This window comes from Nematolebias whitei, chromosome 15, assembly GCF_014905685.2.
Source record: "Nematolebias whitei isolate Nwh7 chromosome 15, NemWhi1, whole genome shotgun sequence".
Taxonomy (NCBI): domain Eukaryota; kingdom Metazoa; phylum Chordata; class Actinopteri; order Cyprinodontiformes; family Rivulidae; genus Nematolebias; species Nematolebias whitei.
In genome coordinates this window covers 13,683,268-13,691,514 of record NC_056512.1, presented here as the reverse complement: position 1 = coordinate 13,691,514, position 8,247 = coordinate 13,683,268, and positions in this window count along the sequence as shown.

Here is an 8,247-nt window from a genome sequence, read left to right as displayed (position 1 = left end):
ACAGTCAAATCTTTGTTGTTTTTTTACAGCAGACTTTTTTCATAAATATTTTTACATAAAATCTTTTTTACATCTTTCAGAAAGTATTAAGGTACATAATAGGTTAGACATTCAACCTAAATACATTTTTACAATCAAAAGTTTCAGCTATATTTTCTCTCTAGTTTTGACAGTTTATTCTGATCCAGCATGTTTATTGCGAAAGGGAAGGAGGTCGTTCATCTTTTCTGCTGCCCCCCCACCCCCCTCTCCCTTTTTTTCTCCAAACACAAACCTGCATCACTAAACTCAGAGCACTGATTTTTAAAAAAAAAATCAAATAAATAATAACAAAAATGATGTTCAGGACTTCATATATTTTTTGCTCTTACAAAAAAAGGTGATAGGACGATGATTTGTTGCTGGACCTTTTAGTTTAAAAACTAGTCTCACATAAAACAAAACTGCTTTTCTTTTTTCACAAATGCATTTTAAAATGGCTTTAAAATTTCAGAGGAAAACATAAGAAGTGATAAGTTGAAGACAGAGGAATGGTGGAAATGATGGGATGGACTCGAGTCTTCTGCATCACACGTCATGTTTTTATCAGTTTACTCAGACTGTCTCTATAATTATCGTCTATGTGATGGTTCCAGCACAGGGTTCGCCACTTCATTAAAAACATTACGTGACAACTAGTTCAGTGTTTGTTAGTTTATCCAGAACAATAACTTATTTGCATACTTTTAGTCATGAAGCTGCTTGAAGAAACAGTTTAATTGGTGGCATTTATTTGTTATTTATTTTAAATTAAATCTTGCAGGAAATTAGCTCACACTATAGATAAACCACTTCAATAAACTAATAAACTGAAACTGTAAAGTGGTTATAAGGTTAAACAATTAGGATTTTTTATCATCATAGTATCATAATGTTTTATTTGTTTTATAAATTTGAAGGGAAGTTAGCTCTACTAATTGTGTCTGGGCTTGGTTTTACACAGCACACGTTTAAATTTAAACATGTTTTAATATACAAATAATACACTAAGTTGTTTTTATTTATACTTTATATTATTTATACTTTATACACATAAATTAAAGTTCAAGTTTAAATTTATTTAGAATGCATAAAACATTATTTGCATTGAATGTAAAACAAAAACTAACTGTTGATGATGAATGTTTTCAGCTTTGGGTTGAAAACTGGTTTGTGTCAGAAGAATTTCTTATAAAGTCAATAATAATAATAATAATAATAATAATAATAATAATAATATGCAGACAGTAGAAGTGTTTGTGAAGTTTTAAAAGAAATAATATTAGTTTTAGTTGAACAGCAACGGTGCAAAACGTTTTTAAATGTTTAACTGTTTCAAGGAAACTTTAATTTGTTTCGGAAGTCTTCGGATTATTTGATTACGTTGAATTTATAGTAAATAGAAAAACTAATATTTTTTTACATTTGCAAATTGTTAAAAGTGTTCAGAAAATAGATTGTTTATAAAATATATACTTTCATGGAGCCAATATCTAAAATAAGCTTTTTAATTAGGTGAAGTCCACCCTTCATCAAACCCTGACGTCGTTCTGCTCATTTTAAATCTAGTTTTCTTCTAGAAAGACTTCAAGTCCAGACTTGTGACTACATGACTCTCAAACAACAGCAAAATCCAACACCGTCTTTTTATGAATAATTGTTTGTTGCTCAAACATGACCATTTCTATTTCTGTCCTGAACAGGAGCAGAATTGAAGCATGAAGTTCTGAAATGAAGCCGACTGAACTTCTGTCCAGCTGGTCCTGCTCCACTGGTGGGAAGCGTAGAGGATGGAAATAATAAATTAACCCCCAGCCCACCCATAGCCCCACATTAAACATACAACCAATGCTTTTCAGCACAATATTGACATACTATGGGGTGTGCATAGGCTCATGCTTCTGTACAAAAACCTTTACATGTTTTCTTTTTTTCATCTCAGGGTCACATGACTGAGTTCAACTCTTTGAAGAAACACAGCAAAGATGCAGAAAGCAAAAGGAATGCCACGAACACATTTTCTCTGCATACTGCTGCACCACAGTACTTCTGTGGCAGGGCTATCCAACTCAACTGCTCAGGGGCCGGACATCCAGCAGTTATTTTCATAAAGTACGATTGTTTTACGATTTAAAATCTCGTTTTATTTTGAAATGAATCCAAACTGAGCAACACTCGTGGGCCTGATTTGGCCCCCGAGCCGCCAGTTGAACAGCCCTATTCTATGGGTTTTGATAGGAAGACGTAAAGATTGTGGCATCAGAGATCCGAACCACGATTTCATCTTTTATGGTCAAACACAACGTCTGCCATGAGCACATCTACCTGACCTGTTCAAGGCAAGAGATTCAGATTAATTCACTGTTTAGAATCTGAAATTATCATTGAAACGTTGAAAATATCTACAGCTGTGTTTGAATGTTTATAGATTTCAATGTTAATACAGAGTATTCCTGAGAAAAACCACATTTCATGTTCGATTTGTGGCGCAGTGCCATTTTTAATGATCATTAAATTGATCTAAAAATAACATAAAATGGCAAACAAAAAGAAAATTCAAGCGCGCCGTACAGCTTTTCATGCTGGATTTAGTAATGCATATGAAGTAAATGCAGTATTTATGTTTTTTTATTCTCAAATAGGATCACTAGTTTTACAGAGCTACTGAACTTGCTTTAATTGCTCAACACTAAGTCAAGTAAAGTGACAAGGAACTACAACAAATGACTTCACGTGTGCCTAGACCTGGAGACAAGTCATTTCCAACACAAACAGGAGTTTTGCTCAGATTCCAGCAGCATCTTTTCTACAAATCTAAAGAGTCTAAATGAAACTGGCTGTCAGGAATAAACTAATCTTTTCCTAAAATTATGTTTTAGCCCTTTTCAAAAAAGTAAGAAACGTTTGCAATTTGATCATTACTCATTTGATGAAAACTATATTTGGTGGAAAAAGAAAAAATACCTCAAATAAAAGATTGGCAAGAGCGTAAACCACCTGCTTCCTTTCAACGCAACCTACAGGTTTTTCTTTCTTGCTCTCCTCGTTTGAAAACTAAAACGCGAATCAACTCGTCTTTTTTACATTTTCATTTCATACAACGTCTTTTTTTTTTTTTTTTGTCCTGTTACTGGGGATAAAAGTGCAGAAGTCATGCAGAATATTCATGCTGGTAAACGATGCCTTGAAAAGTTATTGCCATGACCGTTGATGAGAAGAACCGTAGACGTTTTTCTAATCTTTACCAGCTTCATGTCAGAGTAATGTTTTTCCTCAGAAGTCATAATTCTGCTGAATGTTGTCCTCTTTACTAAAAGAATGAACCTCCTGATGTTTTCAGAGAGGCTGTTTCCTGCATGAACTGTGTTTTTATATTTAAATCTTTTAAATTAAATTACCAGTAAGGTAAAGGGTATTAACCTGGCAGATGATTTATTTGACCCCATTTCCCCGTTGCCCTCATGACTGTTTGATTTCATCTTGATTGTCTTTTGGGGCTTTAACTGGTTTAATTCATGCCAAGCATAAAAAGTACTGGGTGTGTTATTGTGGGAAACAGGAAGGTTGAGGCGGCGCAGTGAAAAAAACAGACGTCATCAGAAAATCCCGCTCTTCTTGAAGCAGATGTTTTTTAAAGTTTAAAGTTGTTTTTGTCTGTTTTGCTCAATGATATGTCCATACACGTGTCTTTGGTTAAACTATGGTTCAGTAAAAGGAACTTGGTGATGTGAGGTTTTTTTCTTTTTTCTTCAGAAATCAGCTTCTTGTTTTACAGCCGATGGTAAAATGTGTTTTAATGTCCAGTGGAGTATGGCTTGCAGTTTCTGATATGTCTGAGGTCAGTCCTGGAAGCAGCAGCGTCGTGTTAAAGAGCAGCAGAAACTGGTGGAGCTGCTGAACGGAGCAAACCATACCAACGGGTAAAAATGGAGCCTTTCCAAATAAAACCACTTCATGCCGCATGGTTTTAGGTGAGAGTCGGAAGCTGCTCGTCCAGGGATCTGCATGCTGTTTGCTCAGTTACCGTTCCCAACATTTAGTCTTCTTGTTGATTAGAAGTTTCTTCGTGTTGCATGAGACCATGGAAATAATTAGGTGTCCGCGTCGCCGCGTGCTCTGTCTTGTTGTCTCTTTCAGTTTCTACATTGAGAATGTTTGAGGGAAGCTGCTCGGTAGAATGTGAAGTTTTCTTCTTGAGGTGAAAGTGTTGAGTTAGAAGCTCAGCACTGCAACGGAATATACAAAGAAAACAATTAGTGGCAATATAAAGTCAAACGGTAACAACTTGTGTGATTTTTCAGACACCAGACCACGACGTTCAGTCTTTTTGTGACCCTTTCAATTTAAACTCTGAAGGTTTTATGTCTATTTATTCGTTTCAATCAGATTGGAGATGCAGAAAGTCCTGGCCTGGTGTTGATCCGGGTGACAGCAGTGAAATGATGAAGGTGGGTAAAGTAATGTTTTCTTTTGCTTCTATTTCATCACATCGAAATGTTTTCAAGCCAACAGCAGCAACTAATACTGACTTCAAAAATGTTATACTTTGATGACATTTCAGAAAGTTTGGTAGATATTTTTTTTATTCTTCTAAAACATCGGAAAGGTTTCATAGCTGTCTGGTTATTGGTTGGTTTTATAAAGTTCAAGACACTGGAGCACTTCTTGCATTCAGACATTGTTTCCTCAGCTTCTTTTCTCACTTCGTCTTTCTTTACATTTATTTGAATAAAAGGAAAATACTTGAAACTTGCCTGAGCTTCTCCTACAGACATAAATCTCTTCTTTGGTTTTTATGAACCTACTCGCTTTCAAATGAACCACCACCACCCTGAAGGACGAGATGTTGTGAATTAAGACAAACTGAAAAGGAACGACTTTAAACGCATCATATTTTTAAATAATTATTTAGAATCAGCTCACTGCAGTGCATTACTGCAATTTCTATAATCTACTGAGTGCACCTGAATATAAGCCGCGCCCACTAATAAAAAAATAATCATAATAATTTTGTACAAATACAGTCCACGCTGTAACATGAGATATTTACACAGAAAGATGTTTTAAACTTATAATTAAATATAAACTGGTAACATACACAAATATGTAGTAAATGTTGTTTTTTTTTTTTCAACGGTGCCTGTAACACGGTTTGTTAAAAAAAAAAAACAATAGCCTACCAGGAAGTCATTGAACACTATCTTCATCTTCAAAGTTGATCTACACATGCAGGGCCCCCCCCCCCCCCATTCTCTCCTCCCCATTTCATTGGTCCACTGTGACCTGTTCTGAAATTTCATTGGTCAGATTTTTTTTTACCTTTATTTATTCAGGTATTCTCATTGAGTCACGAGGGCCCACCCCCCCAAGAGAGATGTGTATTGTGCAGCTCTGTGAGCGCCTGGGTGTGACAAAGCTAAACGTTCTGGCAGCATGAAGCTCGTTGTGTTCAAAGCGTGTGAAAAAAGTAGAGGCTTATAGTCCAGAAATTACGGTAATATAATACAGATTTGTATTTGGGGCGGTGGTGCAGTGGTAGAGTAGACAATTTGGGGCCAAAAAGTCTCAGGTTAAAATCCCTGCCATGCCCTTGAGCAAAACACTAGTTCCCTCACTGCTCACGCGCTGCTTCACCTGCGTGTAGAGCCCAAGTTTCATAACGTAAAGAAAAAGCACTTTCAGATTATTATCAGAACATTTCACATGATGCTTCTTTCCTACAAAGCTGAAGTTACAGACAGTTGTAGCTGAAGAACTACGGTAGTTTATTACGTTAAAGAGTTACTGAAGGAACTTCACATGCTGTTTTTCCATAAACGATACATAACTAGATACTGTACTTTATGAAAGTTAGTAAAGAAATTTAAAAGTAATATATATCCTGTTATCTTATAGCTCATCTTCTATATTATTTTTATTTTGACAAAAGTGAGCTAAAAAACATCTTAAAGACCTTCAAAAAATAAATGCTATCGTTTAGGTTTTATTAATAAACTTCATGGTAAAGTAAAAAGTACAAACAGGCCCTTTGAGCTTAATGAGAAGCTTTTAAACGGCTGCATTAGATATTATTATTTTATAATTTACAAAACAATAAAAGCACAAACAGACATCAGTCTGGAGCGTTTAGGGAACTACGATCAGAAATAACAATTAATTTAGCCACCATCACATTTTCCTTCTGTTGAAAGATTTATTCAGGTGTGGGCCTTTTTGCCAAAAGCATCATCAGAAATTTTTTACATTCATAAACTTTTGAGCTCAAAGTGCATCAGTGTGTTTTCCTGGAGCTTCAAACCACGTCTTATTGTTGCCATGTGCTGATCACAGTTTGATGACAGGAAGGAAACTACATGAAACTGATGATCGGTGAGAAACAACCAAGGACTTTAATCAAGTTGTGTCGATGATCACAGTGAACTGGTTTATGTCTGTTTAACTGAACATTAACATTAGTCCCTCTACAAAAAAAACTAAGAGGAATGTTTTTTCTTTTTAATTTTGAGATTAAAGTTTAAACATGACATAAAAGTATGAATTTTATCACTGGAAAAACTGAACTTAAAACAAAGCATTTCCTCCAGAGGACGTGGACCTCCTCGTCTTCCTGGATGTTTTCTGTTCATTTCTCTTTATTAATCTACGAGAGGCCTCTGTTACAGAGCTGACTACAGAATATGATGTATTTTTTAATCAGTCCAAGGTACAGATTATTTGATCACTCCAGCTAAACTAAAGTTGAAAAAAAAATTCCAGTCCTTCACAATAAAAGGCTTAAAGTCTTATTGTGAATATTCAAAGATCATGCAGTGCTAACACGCAAAACCTGTTTGTAAATGTCTAAAGTGTATAAAAGCAGCTTACAGTATTTTACTCCATGGTGAAACAGAAGCTGCAGTCTAGACCAGGAAGTAGTCTGAGGAAATAAAAGTCAGTTCCAGTGTTTGTGTTCCAGGCTCTTATTGTGAAGGTTGGAAATGAGTTCTGCATTTTACTGTAGTGGCAGAAATAAATAATAATAATAATAATAATAATAAAAATAATAATAAACCTATGGTAGCAGGCAGATGCAAATGAGCCGCAAACAGCTCAACAAACACATAAATGATGCAAACAAACAAACAAACAACAAACACAACAGAAAAATTCTGCTATCACAGAAAATAAAAGAATCATACAACTATCAAAACAAATGCAAAGGAAAACAATGCTGCAAATACCAAAAACACTCACAAACACCAAAACAACAGCAAACAAACGCTGCAAACTCACTCCTCAAAATGGACCAGGAGACCAGGAGGGGGACTGGACCAAGTCAACTGGGACCAGACCCCCTGTAAATACAGCAGAGCTGCCACTTTTTAAAGTTATAATACGTAATATAATAAACCATAATATTTCATAGTATGCAAGGATATTTATAATCTCTCAACTAAAGAGACGTTTTGGTAACGTTAGGAAACAAAAAGTAGCTACTGTTAAAGGAACAGATAGAAAATGAAACTTTGGTTAGACAACGGCTTTAAATCACGTCATTTGATATTTCATAAGAAAACCAGAAACTTTAACATAAATATAAACAAAAAGCATTAGAGAATTGTTGCCACATTGGGAAATGTTTCAGAATTAGGGGGTCGGGGTCACTGTGAGGGATTTACCCCCTCACTAACAGGCGCTGTTTGTATTTTCTATGATCTAAATGAACTTAATGCATAAATGTATTTTTTTTGTTTGTATTTGGAAAAAGGTTTAAACGTGGTGCTCAAATTGTTCATTTAACTTTAAGATTTTGTTGTTCTGATCAGTCTCTCCTTCTCTTTGAGGTCACAGAGTCACGTGCTGCCATGAAAGCGTGCCCTTGAGCAGTGCTGACAAAGAACTGCTGTTTTCAATCAGCCTCGTTGGGGGAGGCCACACGGACTGAGAGGGAGGGGGATGTTTTGGATTCTGGTTGGGTTTAGGTTGTTGTTGTTTAGCTTTAAATTGTTTAAATTAAATTATTGTTTAAATTATTGTTTTAAAATGTTTGTTTTCTCTAGGGATTTAATTTAGTTAAGTGTGTGTTATTTTCATATAGAAAATGTAAATGTTGGCTCCACCCCTCTTAATTAGAAATGGTACAGGCTAATGTTTTAAAAAGTGGCTACTTTATTTATACTTTGTTGTGGTGGAAACCATGTCTTTCTTCTGTGAAGCTGTAAGATCCATGTTTTTGGAAAAGTATATATA